General features: G+C 51.3%; 1 pseudogene; it reads left to right on the top strand.

Annotated features, from left to right (window-relative positions):
• Positions 1-13255, top strand: part of LOC144763056 (uncharacterized) — an 875608-nt pseudogene that overhangs the window by 814144 nt on the left and 48209 nt on the right.

Below are 13255 nucleotides of genomic sequence, written 5' to 3'. Positions count from 1 at the left end.
TGTAGAGGTGAGTAGAGGTCGGAGGTGCCAGGGAAGCCGGGTCTTGTCGAGCTGGGCAGTCGGATTCCGGAAGAAGGACTTACAGCAGACCGCAGTGTTCTTGCGATGGTGCCTGCGGATGCAGGGTGACTACTCCTTAGTCACAAGGGAGAATCTTGAAGAAGAAATCTTGATGTCCTTTCGTCGAAAGTCGTGTCTTGATTCCAAAGATGATCTGATTTGGAAGGGGGCCAGTCCCTACCTTTATCTGGGAAAAGGGGGCTGGCACGCGACTAAGTCCTGCCCTATGGGTGGGACCAGGAGGGGGGTGGTTACACCCCTCTCCTTTGGCGGGCTTTCCCCAGGCCAGGGTCTGGTGTGCCCCTGGAACTGGTTCAGGCCGGCCTATGCACAGTGAGCACCGGGGTGCCACGTGCAGTCACCTTCCTCTGAAGCCCTGCCTACCTAGAATACACAAAATCCTGTCTGGGACGGTGCTGGCACCGCCCCTGGCAGGAAACCCTTTGTCCTTATCTCCTGCTCTGGGAGGACTCCCAGCAGCAGGAGGGCAGACTTGTGTCTCGGTGGCAGCATCCATTTTGTGGAGCTGAGGCTCTGTTTGACTTTAACCGGGGTTAGGGGTTACATACATGTCGTGTCCCTCTAGAAGGGTGGAATGCTAACCCCGTCACCAGAATTGGCGAGGGGTTAGTATTCCAATTCGTATGACACCTTACTCGACATGTTTTGATAAAGCGATACCAGAGTTGGCATATAACCGCGAGGATTATAATGCACTTAAGAGTATATGGTATGCGATATCATGGAAACGGCTAAGGGATGGATCCCGAAAGCCGCAGACAGGCTCAGCTCATGCCAGAGCACCATCTCACACGATTCCACGCACTCTGCCTTCAGGATTGTTAAGGCCTGCCATAGGAGTGACTGATAGGAGATCTGTGTGTCCATTTTAGGGTTAGATATAGGTATACTATATCTAAAGCAAAGGGTGAGTACACCACCTTGCCCCAGCTGTCGTGCAGCCAGTTGTGTCAGTTTAGTTAGTCAGTCCAGGGGTGGCACAATACATGCTTCAGCCCCTGGGAGACTTCTGGGTGCACCTCAGCCCTGGGTACAGGGACTGGGATAGGGCCCAGTGCCAATTCAGTACCTGAGTACAATTTGGATAGAGAGAACAGCTAGGCTGTGGGTCTGATTAGCAGGCCCACAGCCAGGGAAAGTCGTAAACCAGTGCAGCAAAAAGCAAAAATCTGGGTGATCATAGGATTGCAGACCCTACTCTCCTACAGGCGGGTTCAAGCCCCCATACTAAACAAAATTAAATCTTCGGCTCCGCCCACTGCTTCGCAGTGCGACAGTAGCCTCGACCTAAAAAGTCAGATATAAGACTCTGCAATGGTATATAAAATGAAAGGCACAGATATTCAAGCACTGCAAAATCCCAGTGATTAATGGTGTAACTAAATTGACGGCTGTGTATGTGGGGTTCGCCACCTAGTAGAAAAGAAATGCAAATCAGTCTTGACCCTGTGCCTCATGGGAACAGTCCAGGCCTAACTGCCAAGTCAGGTCCTCCCTGGTTGGGTCTAAACTGGGGTGGCATGGTGAGCAAAAGAATGATGGATTTAACCCAGATCTCTTGACTGGGGTGAATGTATGATTTATTCAGCATTCCACCCATCATTTGTTTGCATAGCACTTTTCACCCTAAGTGTGATGGGTATGCCCAGACGTGGATCCCTTTCTCACTGTGCCACTGGATTCAAGCTAGCCTGGCTGATAAAGGGTAATACCCAGAACAGGTCCCAGGATGCTTGTTTCCGGTCCAGGTAGGACCTGGCTTGGCAGGTCGGTCTGGACTGTTCCAATGAACTGGGGTAGCATGGCGAGCAAAAGAACAATGGATTTAACCCAGATCTCTTGACTGGGGGTGAATGTATGATTTATTCAGCATTCCGTCCATCATTTATTTGCGTCGCACTATGCACGAAAGCTAGGCATAATGCTAAACTCATCGCTCACAATCTAAGGCCAGATTAACATCGTATCTTCCGCCTGCTTCAACACCCTTCGTATACTCTGAAAAGCTTTCAGATAGATCCCATCCGAATCCAGAAAAAGGGTCGTGCGCGCCCTCATCAGTAGCAGACTGGACTACGGCAATGCTCTCTATGACAGAATCTACAAGAAACGACTCTGTTAAATCCAGAACACCCAGAACGCCACAGTCAGACTGATCCTAGACATCACCTGTCGCAACCACATCACCCAACACCTCCGAGATCGCCACTGGCTCCCCATTCAATGAAGAATAACCTTCAAGCTCCTCCCCCACCCATACAAGACCCTCCAGAACTTCGGACAATCATACTTAAACAACCGCCTCGTTTTCCACGCACCCAAGAGACACTTCCGATCACCTGACCTCTCTCTGGCCACCGTCCCACGCATCTACAAAACCAGGACTGGAGGAAAGGCCTTCTCCTACCTCACAGCCAAGACCTGGAACACCTTCCCACTCCACCTCCGGCCCATCCCTACACTGCTTCTGTTCAGCAAGGACCTCAAAACCTGGGTCTTTGGATGACCCCAGCACTCAGCGGAGCCATCCCCCCTCCCCCAGCACCTTGAGACCCTTGTGGTGGAGTAGCTGCGCTTTGATGGAGCAAGGTTGCGCATGAAAAGCAACTTGCTCGGACTCAGCCCTCTCTAAATAACGTGTAAACCTACTAAACTACGTTTTGTCTTATTAATATTCCACCACGTGACATTTTTAGTATCTTGGGGAAGCTTGCCTATGTGCTTTTACTAACCGTAATCCTTTTGCATTAATATGGCCACCACAACGCAGGATCTGTTCTGCGCATGCGTCAGTCATACTCATGTGACATGATGTACCTTTCGCTTGAGGGGAAAACTTTGCTTCTGCGCACTAGAACTTAAAATGGGTTCTCTATGTCATAACCTGATAATGCTTGCTTTGCTGCTTTCACTAAATTGTTCATTCTGCTTAACCCCTAACGCTATAGTTAAAATTATGTAATGGGAATAGAGTAGAGATAAGTGGTCTACAGAACATTCATTTATTCTTTGTTCTAAAACTGTTTGTTTTCTATTTTTACATGTATCACATTTCGGGCCTGATGAAATCCCACTGTACCCATTTTGGACATGCGCACAACAAAACCAAGAAAGCCCAAGTCATGGCATTGAAGGAGTGCCAGGGACAGTCTTGACTGAGATGCGCCTGGGAAGATGACCTGCTGAACTCTCAAAAGGAAGTTATATTATAACATTGTTAAAGTTCTGCGAGGGGTTTGTGAGTATTCAGAAATGTATTGGCGCACAACAGGTAGTGGTTGGGTCAAGAGAAATGTTAGCTTATGGTTGGTGCAACTGGATCAGAGAGAACCCTAAACTCTGAAAAACAGGGGAGGGGGAAATCCTTCCCTGTGGTTAATTATAAGCAAAGTCCGATGCACACAACAAGTCAGTGTGATATGAATGATCACCCATAAATGATAAGGATGGAGTCACATAGATGTGTTCTTTTTGTGTCGTTTTATTGGAATGCATATATTAGGAACATGAGACCAGCCGACACGTGTTTCGTCAAGCAGGGTGTTAACCCGTGACTCTTCAGGGTTGTTAAGAAGTCGTGAGAGGCATCCCTCCCCCCGCAACCCCCCCGCCACCCCTCCGCGCGAGTACTGTTTGAATGGTTTTAATTAACTGTGAATAAATTAGCACCGGGCAGTGAGTGAATGCTACACTCACGGAGCAATGCACGCACACTACAATCATTGATAATTCCTCTGTACCCCTTGCACTGGGTCTTGGGGGCACACTTTAGTTACTGGGCAGTGCGTGTACTCTACTCATAAAGCAGTAGGCGTCGACTGCTGTCACCGGACTGCACGTATTCGTTTATTACTGCACTACCGCTGGCAGTGAGTGCACATTCAGATTACTGGCCAGCCCTTTAACCGAGGGACAATGCGCTTCACTCGCTGTGCATTATGTGTGCACTGGTAGCTGCAGCGCGTGGACTCTATAATCGCTCACTCGTACTGGTGTTCTGGCGCCGGTCCCCTGTGAGGCAGACTGTATTTATGTCAGAATTCAATGCTCAAGCCTTAATGTGGCAGAGATGTCTGGGTTGGGAGCGTGTTCAGGCAGCGCTAGGAAGGATCCTAACAGAAATAGTGACACAAACCCCAAATACCTCCCGGGGTGAGCTTCTACCTCTGGGCACGAACAGCTCACGTCACTTCTTTGTTCCTCTTGGGTACAAACCTGCCAGACAGCAAATCCCTTATTACTAGAAAGCGGATAATAAATCCCTGGGGCAGCGATTTCAGCCAAGACCCATAAAAAGCATCACTGACAATAGAGCATGTGGCGGGTCTGATATGAGAATAAAGCTTGCAAACGAACGAAATTAAATTTGGGCAGAGCGCGAGCAGGCGCATTGACCCATGGTTCTATTCTGGCTGCTGCATCTAAACCCACTTTCCTTTGCAGTGCAGGCTGTTGCAGTGACGAACATCCTACAATAACAACACCAGTGTCTGTGGGGGGGCTGCTTGCATTCTTGGGTTTGTGCTGAGCACCCCCAGCTGCTCAGAGGCCCCAGCTGATGTGGTGTTATGTACAGGAGTCTGCACCAGGCAATGTCGGGCCTACACAGGCTGAAAGACATGAAACCTATTGAGTGCAGTGCATTGAAGGGTGAGTGATGTCTGTGTGAGTGCAGGGTGAGCAGTGCGCCTGTGTGAGTCCAGGGTGAGTGATATCTGTGTGAGTATAGGGTGAGCAGTGTGCCTGTGTGAGTCCTGGGTGAGTGATGTCTGTGTGAGCACAGGGTCAGCAGTGTGCCTGTGTGAGTGATGTCTGTGACAGTGCAGGGTCAGTGATGTCTGTGTGAGCGCAGGGTGAGCAGTGTGCCTGTGTGAGTCCAGGGTGAGTGATGTCTGTGACAGTGCAGGGTTGGTGATGTCTGTGTAAGCGCAGGGTGAGCAGTGTGCCTGTGTGAGTCCAGGGTGAGTGATGTCTGTGACAGTGCAGGGTTGGTGATGTCTGTGTAAGCGCAGGGTGAGCAGTGCGCCTGTGTGAGTCCAGGGTGAGTGATATCTGTGTGAGTATAGGGTGAGCAGTGTGCCTGTGTGAGTCCTGGGTGAGTGATGTCTGTGTGAGCGCAGGGTCAGCAGTGTGCCTGTGTGAGTGATGTCTGTGACAGTGCAGGGTCGGTGATGTCTGTGTGAGCGCAGGGTGAGCAGTGTGCCTGTGTGAGTCCAGGGTGAGTGATGTCTGTGACAGTGCAGGGTTGGTGATGTCTGTGTAAGCGCAGGGTGAGCAGTGTGCCTGTGTGAGTCCAGGGTGAGTGATGTCTGTGTGAGTGCAGGTTGAGCAGTGTGCCTGTGTGAGTCCAGAGTGAGTGATGTGGATGGGTGAATGCTGGCTTAGTGATGTGTCAGGGAAGGGTGAGTAATGGGTCCATGAGTGTAGGGTGACTGTGCCTATGCGAATGCAGGGAGAGAGATGTATCTGTGCAAGTGCAAAGAGACTTCTCTGGCTACTCCCAGAGATGTATTGGCCAAGATATCTCTTTCTCAAATGTGCTTGAGAATGCACCATTTGCCCACTCTTTTTTCAAAATGTTCTCGTGGGAGAACCCCTGAATCCCCCATGGGTGTTTGGGACTTGCTCGCTGCGCGCGCGCGCTCGCCACAGTGCAGTATTTATGCCCACCACTTTCAAATGTCACCAGCCGCCCCTGCCCAACGCACTCAATAGGCAATCGTGAGCAGAGGTGCTGGCCGAGCACTCTGTCAGAAAAATCGATAGTAATTTCGGTGTTTCTAAGGGAGAAGATTTGATGACCCAATTGGGGTTCGACTGTTAGCTGTAGAGAGGGTTGTAACGCTGGCGGAGCAACTTTAGCTGTGGGTGTCGGTCTTAACCTATGGTGGTCTTGTCCTGATCCAATTTGGCTTTACCTGACCTGATTCTGGTCTGCACCTGTTTTATCCTGGTGGCACCTGTATATTCGGGGTTCTGTCCTTTATCCCAGCCCGTTGCCAGGGTTGGTCTTCACACTATTTTAGGTAAATATAAATAAATGTGGGTATGTTATCGTCTGTCATACCTTTTCTCTTCCAACCCCAACGCCGGAAACAACGACATCACCCCTTCGCAAGACCTCTGCAACTCCCTCGCCTCCTACTTCCACAACAAGATCGCGGACATACACAACAGCTTCAGCACTCAACCAACGCACGCCACGACCGAACCACCGCCCCCCACCGCCACCCTTCGCGCCTGGACCCCGATCAGCACCGAAGACACCATCCGCACGATGAACTCCATCCACTCCGGATCTCCAACAGACCCCTGCCCTCACCACGTCTTCAACAAGGCCGACGCTGTCATCGCACCCCACCTGCGGGACATCATCAACACCTCCTTCGACAGCGCCACCTTCCCGGAGAGCTGGAAGCACGCCGAACTCAGCGCTCTACTCAAGAAACCATCAGCAGACCCTACCGACCTCAAGAACTACCGCCCCATCTCGCTGCTCCCGTTTCCAGCCAAAGTCATCGAGAAGACCGTCAACAAGCAACTGGCCGCCTTCCTCGAGACGAACGGCTCCCTCGACCTCTCGCAGTCTGGCTTCCGGGCCAACCACAGCACCGAGACCGCCCTGATCGCAGCTACAGATGACACCCGAGCCCTGCTCGACAACGGAGAAACAGCGGCCCTCATCCTCCTGGACCTCTCCGCGGCCTTCGACACTGTCTGCCACCGCACCCTAGTACAGCGCCTCAGCAACGTCGGAATCCAGGAGAAGGCACTGGAGTGGATCACCTCCTTCCTCGCCGGAAGGACACAGAGAGTCCGCCTCCTCCCGTTCAGATCGGAAGCCACCAAAGTCATCTGCGGCGTCCCTCAAGGCTCCTCGCTCAGCCCAACTCTCTTCAACGTCTACATGAGCCCCCTCGCAGCCATCGCACGCCAGCACAACCTGAACATCATCTCCTACGCAGACGACACCCAGCTGATCCTCTCCCTCACCAACGACCCCGCCACCGCCAGAGCCAACCTGCACGAAGGGATGACAGACGTAGCCAAATGGATGTTGAACAGCCGCCTGAAACTGAACTCGGACAAGACGGAAGTCCTCATCCTGGGATCCTCACCCTCCGCCTGGGACGACTCCTGGTGGCCCCCCGCACCCAAACCAACTGACCACGCACGCAACCTGGGCTTCATCCTGGACTCCTCCCTCTCCATGACCAGACAAGTCAACGCCGTCTCCTCGTCGTGCTTCAATATCCTGCGAATGCTACGCAAGATCTTCCGATGGATCCCCACCGAAACCAGGAAGACGGTCACCCAGGCCCTCGTCACCATCCGGCTGGACTACGGCAACTCCCTCTACGCCGGCACCACCGCCAAACTCCAGAAGAGACTCCAGCGGATCCAGAACACCTCAGCACGACTCATCCTGGACATCCCCCGCCGCAGCCACATCTCCGGACACCTGAGAGACCTGCACTGGCTCCCGGTCAACAAGAGAATCACCTTCCGGCTCCTCACCCACGCACACAAAGCCCTACACAACCAAGGACCAGGATACCTCAACAGCCGCCTCAACTTCTACGCTCCCACGCGCCAGCTTCGATCGACCAGCCACGCCCTCGCCGCCGTCCCCCGCATCCGAAGAGCCACCACAGGAGGAAGGGCCTTCTCCTACCTGGCCGCCAAGACTTGGAACTCCCTCCCGACCCACCTCCGCCTGACCCAGGACCACCTCGCCTTCAGGAAGCAGCTCAAGACCTGGCTGTTCGAGCAGTAGCGGACCCCCCCCCCCAGCGCCTTGAGACCCTCTGGGTGAGTAGTGCGCTATACAAATGTTCTCATTGACCTTTGTTTAAATGGCAAAATTAAGTTTCACAACGTCTTTGCATATTATTGCTTTCATCATTATCTTCCTAATTGAAAGAGCTTTGATCTTGCATATTTGGACTGTGACATTTAATAATTTTCATAGATAAAGATTTGAAATCTTCCCTGAGTTTGTGGTTATTTAAGGTAAATTAAGTATTATTGTTCTACCTATTTTCTTGCTAACTCCCTTGATCCCTTAGGACTTTAGGTACCAATGATAAGGATTGGTAAGACAATGGTATAGGTCCTAAAACGAAATTCATAAATCACTGATTAGAGTTGGCGCCAAGGTCACCTGGTGGTTATTAGGCTTAGTCATGCGTATGGGCCCAGGTGAGGATGGTAAGACTAGTCGGGTGACCTGCGCGCTCTATCAGCTTCACCAACCTCTGATTGATTGATTGCCTGCTCCCTGATCACCTCCTGCCCCTCCCCCCCAGGGGGCCTCTTAGAATCCTTTACCCCTGCCCCCACCCCAGGGGGCCCCATAGAATCCTTTACCTCTGCCCGCCCCCAGGGGGCCCAATAGAATCCTTCACCTCTGCCCCCCCAGGGGGCCCATAGAATCCTTCACCTCTGCCCCCCCAGGGGGCCCATAGAATCCTTCACCTCTGCCCCCCAGGGGGCCCATAGAATCCTTTACCTCTGCCCCTCCCCCCCCAGGGGGCCCCATAGAATCCTTCACCTCTGCCCCCCCAGGGGGCCCATAGAATCCTTCACCTCTGCCCCCCAGGGGGCCCATAGAATCCTTTACCTCTGCCCCTCCCCCCCCAGGGGGCCCCATAGAATCCTTCACCTCTGCCCCCCCCAGGGGGCCCATAGAGTCCTTCACCTCTGCCCCCCCAGGGGGCCCATAGAATCCTTCACCTCTACCCCCCCAGGGGGCCCATAGAGTCCTTCACCTCTGCCCCCCAGGGGGCCCATAGAATCCTTTACCTCTGCCCCTCCCCCCCCAGGGGGCCCCATAGAATCCTTCACCTCTGCCCCCCCCAGGGGGCCCATAGAATCCTTCACCTCTGCCCCCCCAGGGGGGCCATAGAATCCTTTACCTCTGCCCCTCCCCCCCCAGGGGGCCCATAGAGTCCTTCACCTCTGCCCCCCCAGGGGGCCCATAGAATCCTTCACCTCTGCCCACCCAGGGGCCCCATAGAATCCTTCACCTCTGCCCCCCCAGGGGGCCCATAGAGTCCTTCACCTCTGCCCCCCCAGGGGGCCCATAGAGTCCTTCACCTCTGCCCCCCCAGGGGGCCCATAGAATCCTTCACCTCTGCCCCCCCCCAGGGGGCCCATAGAATCCTTCACCCCTGCCCCCCCCCAGGGGGCCCATAGAATCCTTCACCCCTGCCCATCCCCCCCCCAGGGGGCCCTATAGAATCCTTCATACCTCCCCCCCCAGGGGGCCCCATAGAATCCTTTACCTCCTGCCCCTCCCCCCCCCCCAGGGGGCCCAATAGAATCCTTCACCTCTGCCCCCACCTGCCCCCCTCCCCCCCCGGGTGTCCAGTGACCCCCCCTCAGCCTGGCTCTGGCTCAGCCCTCACTGGTGCTCGTCAAATCCCATAAACACAAACAGTGATGACGCTGCACTCACCCCTGACCCGGGGATCCTGCTCTGACTGCAGCAAACATGGGGTCAGGGGTCAGCTGTCAGGACAACACACTGGTCCCTCAGCGCATGCGCAGACCCCTACGGGCAGCAGTCAGGGTATCATACTGGTCGCACTGCGCATGCGGAGACCCTGGCGGACCTCTTTCAAGGTATCACAGGCCGTGCTGCGCATGCGCAGGCCTTTAAACAGAGGTTTCCCTCCCAACTTGTAACGGAAGGTGCGCGCATGCGCAGTTATTAACAGTCGATCTTTTAACAAACGCGTAGCCGCCGTTGCGCATGCGCAGATCTACACTCACTACCTGCACTGAGCTCACTTCCCCATAAATACGTAGCCAGTGGGTGGCGCATGCGCAGATCCGCATTCACTACCTCCGGAAGTGACGTCCTCCGTAGCTGCAGCCAAGAAGAGCTCATCGCAGACAGTGGAGCTGCAGCCCCGGGGGCGCCTCGAGGCGGAGGCTTCATCACCAGGCGCTGTGAGGCCTGGTGAGTCAGAGGTGAGGAGGGGGAGGGGGAGGCTAAGGAGGGGGCTGGGGGGGAGTCTCGTCCATGTTCCCACCATCATCCCTCAGCATTGACCCCTCTGACCCAGTGTCTCCTCTTCGAGGCCCTGAGCTTTTGCAAGAAAGAGTTCATCAACCATTCGTGAAGTCTGCATCTATGTCCTCAGAGCACAGGCCCTGAACAAGCATTGACAAAACCAATAGCTGTCACCCATGCACAATCACCTGGCTTTGCCAATGTTTGTTTGTTTGTTTAATGCTTGTAAAAGAGAGGAGATCTGCTGAATTTCTCAAATGGAACTGCAGATCATTCCAGGCCTTAGATGCGCAGGCGATGAAACTCCTAGGTCCCCAATTGGCTCTTTTAAATATAGGAACTAGGACTTGTCTTGCTCCTGTGGACCAAAGAGCCTTCCTGGAACATACCATTTGAATCTTTGACTCAGATGGTCGGGCCAATTCCATTGAGGGCTTTAAATGCCATACAAAGGCCCATGAAGCGTACCCTTTGTTCCACAGGGAGCCAGTGTAGTTGTATTAGTTCTTTTTTGACAAAATGTAGGTGTCCCTGTTAACAACCTGGCCGCCGTGTTTTGTGTGATCTGAAGCCTGTTAATGTGCTGTTTTTGGGCATTCGGACAGAGGCTGTTGCAATAATCCAGATGTGCCATAACAAGTGCTGTGGCCACCGTCCTGAGACTTTCTTCTGGAAGATAAAGCTTTATTTTTCTTATGATTCTGAGTATCAGAAAACAAGCTGACACCACCGTGCTTATTTGGTCACTAAACGTAAGTTTGTTATGCACAAACACCCACAGATTTGTTGCTTTCCCGGTGGGGGCAGGGCAAATACCAAAATCTTCTGGTCACGAGTCTGGTGTCCATAGCTGTGGGTTATTCCTGAATATGATGACCTCTGTTTTGCTTGAATTTAGTTTCAAGCAGTTGGTCGACATCCAATCCTGAGATGGCTTTCATACAATCATGAAAACGTGCCCCAGTTTCCTTTTCCTCCACATTAACACAATTTGAGTGTCGTCTGCATATGAGGTGAGTTGGAAGCCAAAGGATCTTATCAAACATGCCAGAGTTATCATGTACATATTAAAAAGTGTTGGGCTTAACGGTGAGCCGTGAGGCACCCCACAAGGGAGGGAAAACGGCTTTGACTTGTTGTCTAGATCGACTGTTTGTGTTCTTTCAGCTAGAAAGGACTACAGGAGGTTCCAAGCATCAACCTGTACCCCTGCTTCAGACAGCCGGTCCATCGGAACTTCATGATGGACCGTGTCAAAGGCCGCTGACAAATCTAGCATAATCAGTATTGCCTTGCCTCCACAGTCCAAGGCCTCCCTCACTTCCTCTGTAGATTTAATTAAAGCCAGCTCCGTGCTGTGTTCACCTCTAAACCTGTATTGAGATTGGTCGAGTAGATTATTGATTTGGATAAATACACTGAGCTGGGAATTCATAGCTTTTTCAGCATTTTTTGCAAGAAGCGGAAGCCATGAAATTGGCCTATAACTACTTGGGTCCTTAGGAACCAGAGTTGTTTTTTTTAATTGGGGGAGTATAGAGGCCTTCTTTCAGTCCCTGGGAAATATGCCGGTGGTGAATATGGTGTTGAGCAAAGGGGTAAGAGCTTACCCTTTGACTTCCGGAATTAATTTCAATACAAACGCTGGACATGGGTCCATGGAAGACCCTGATCGAATAGAGTTCAAAAGTTTGATTGACTCTTATATTTCTAGCAATAAAAACTGGTGTAGGGTTGGGTCTATTAGGTTCTATTTTAGGTGGCTGCACTTTTTCACCTTTTTGGGCTAAAGTGAATGTAGAAAAAATACATTCCACCTTTTGTTGGAAAAAAGGAGCACATTTTTCGCACAATTCAGGACTACTTAAGCTCTTAGGGGCTGGTGCGGCAAGTTTAGTAATCGTTTTAAAGAGTTCTTTGAAATTGGAATTAGCTTGAGAAATTTGTTCTGTAAAAACTTCTTTTTTGTTTCCAGCAATAGTTCCTTATAGATTCTGAGACTTTGCTTATAAATTTCTATATCCTTACTTTTATACCCTTTCCTCCATGCCTATTCTAATATTTTACAGGCTGTTTCAGGTTTAAAAAAATCATCTGAGTACCAGGAATCTGAGGGTTGGGCCCGTTTAAGGGTTCAATGTTTAACCGGAACTAATTTATTGCATGCTGTGTCTATCCAATCTGTATAGGCCGACGTAGCCTCGTCCACCCGAGAGGGGAGAGGGCACATGGTTCTCTTTAGTGCTCCTTCTAATGCTAAACAATCTGCATTTTTCCAGGCTCTTTTTGCAATCTTCCTTATGGGTTCAGGTCTGGGTTGAAGGTCTTTTGAATCCTTCAGGTCAAATAAAATGGCACTGTGATCGGACCACGACAATGGAAGTACCACAGTGTCAGCATATTACAGGACTGTATTGTATATGGATAGCTCAGTAGGTTAATGCGCCTCCGGCAAAGAGTCTGCCATCATATTACAGGACTGTATTTTATATGGAGAGCTCAGTGGGTTAGTGTACCTCCTGCAGAGAGTCTGGCAGCATATTACACGACTGTATTTTATATGGTTAGCTCAGTCAGTGGGTTAATGTACCTCCTGCAGAGAGTCTACCAGCATATTACAGGACTGTATTTTATATGGGTAGCTCAGTTGGTTAATGTGCCTCCTGCTGAGAGTCTGCCAGCATATTACAAGACTGTATTTTATATGGATAGTTCAGTGGGTTAATGTGCCTCCTGCAAAGAGTCTGTCAGCATATTACAGGACTGTATTTTATATGGATAGTTCAGTGGGTTAACGCGCCTCCTGCCTAGAGTCTGCCAGCATATTACAGGACTGTATTTTATATTGATAGCTCAGTAGGTTATTGCACCTCCTGCAGAAAGTCTGCTACATATTACAGGACTGTATTTTATACGGATATCTCAGTGGGTTAATGTGCCTGCTGCAGAGAGTCTGTCAGCATATTACAGGACTGTATTTTATATGGATAGCTCAGTAGGTTATTGCACCTCCTGTAAGGAGTCTGTCAGCATATTACAGGACTGTATTTTATATGGATAGTTCAGTGTGTTAATGCGCCTCCTGACTAGGATCTGCCAGCATATTACAGGACTGTATTTTATATGGAGAGCTCAGTGGGTTAATGCGCCTCC

This window comes from Lissotriton helveticus, chromosome 6, assembly GCF_964261635.1.
Source record: "Lissotriton helveticus chromosome 6, aLisHel1.1, whole genome shotgun sequence".
NCBI classification, from domain to species: domain Eukaryota; kingdom Metazoa; phylum Chordata; class Amphibia; order Caudata; family Salamandridae; genus Lissotriton; species Lissotriton helveticus.
This window is presented reverse-complemented; position numbering and strand designations above follow the sequence as displayed.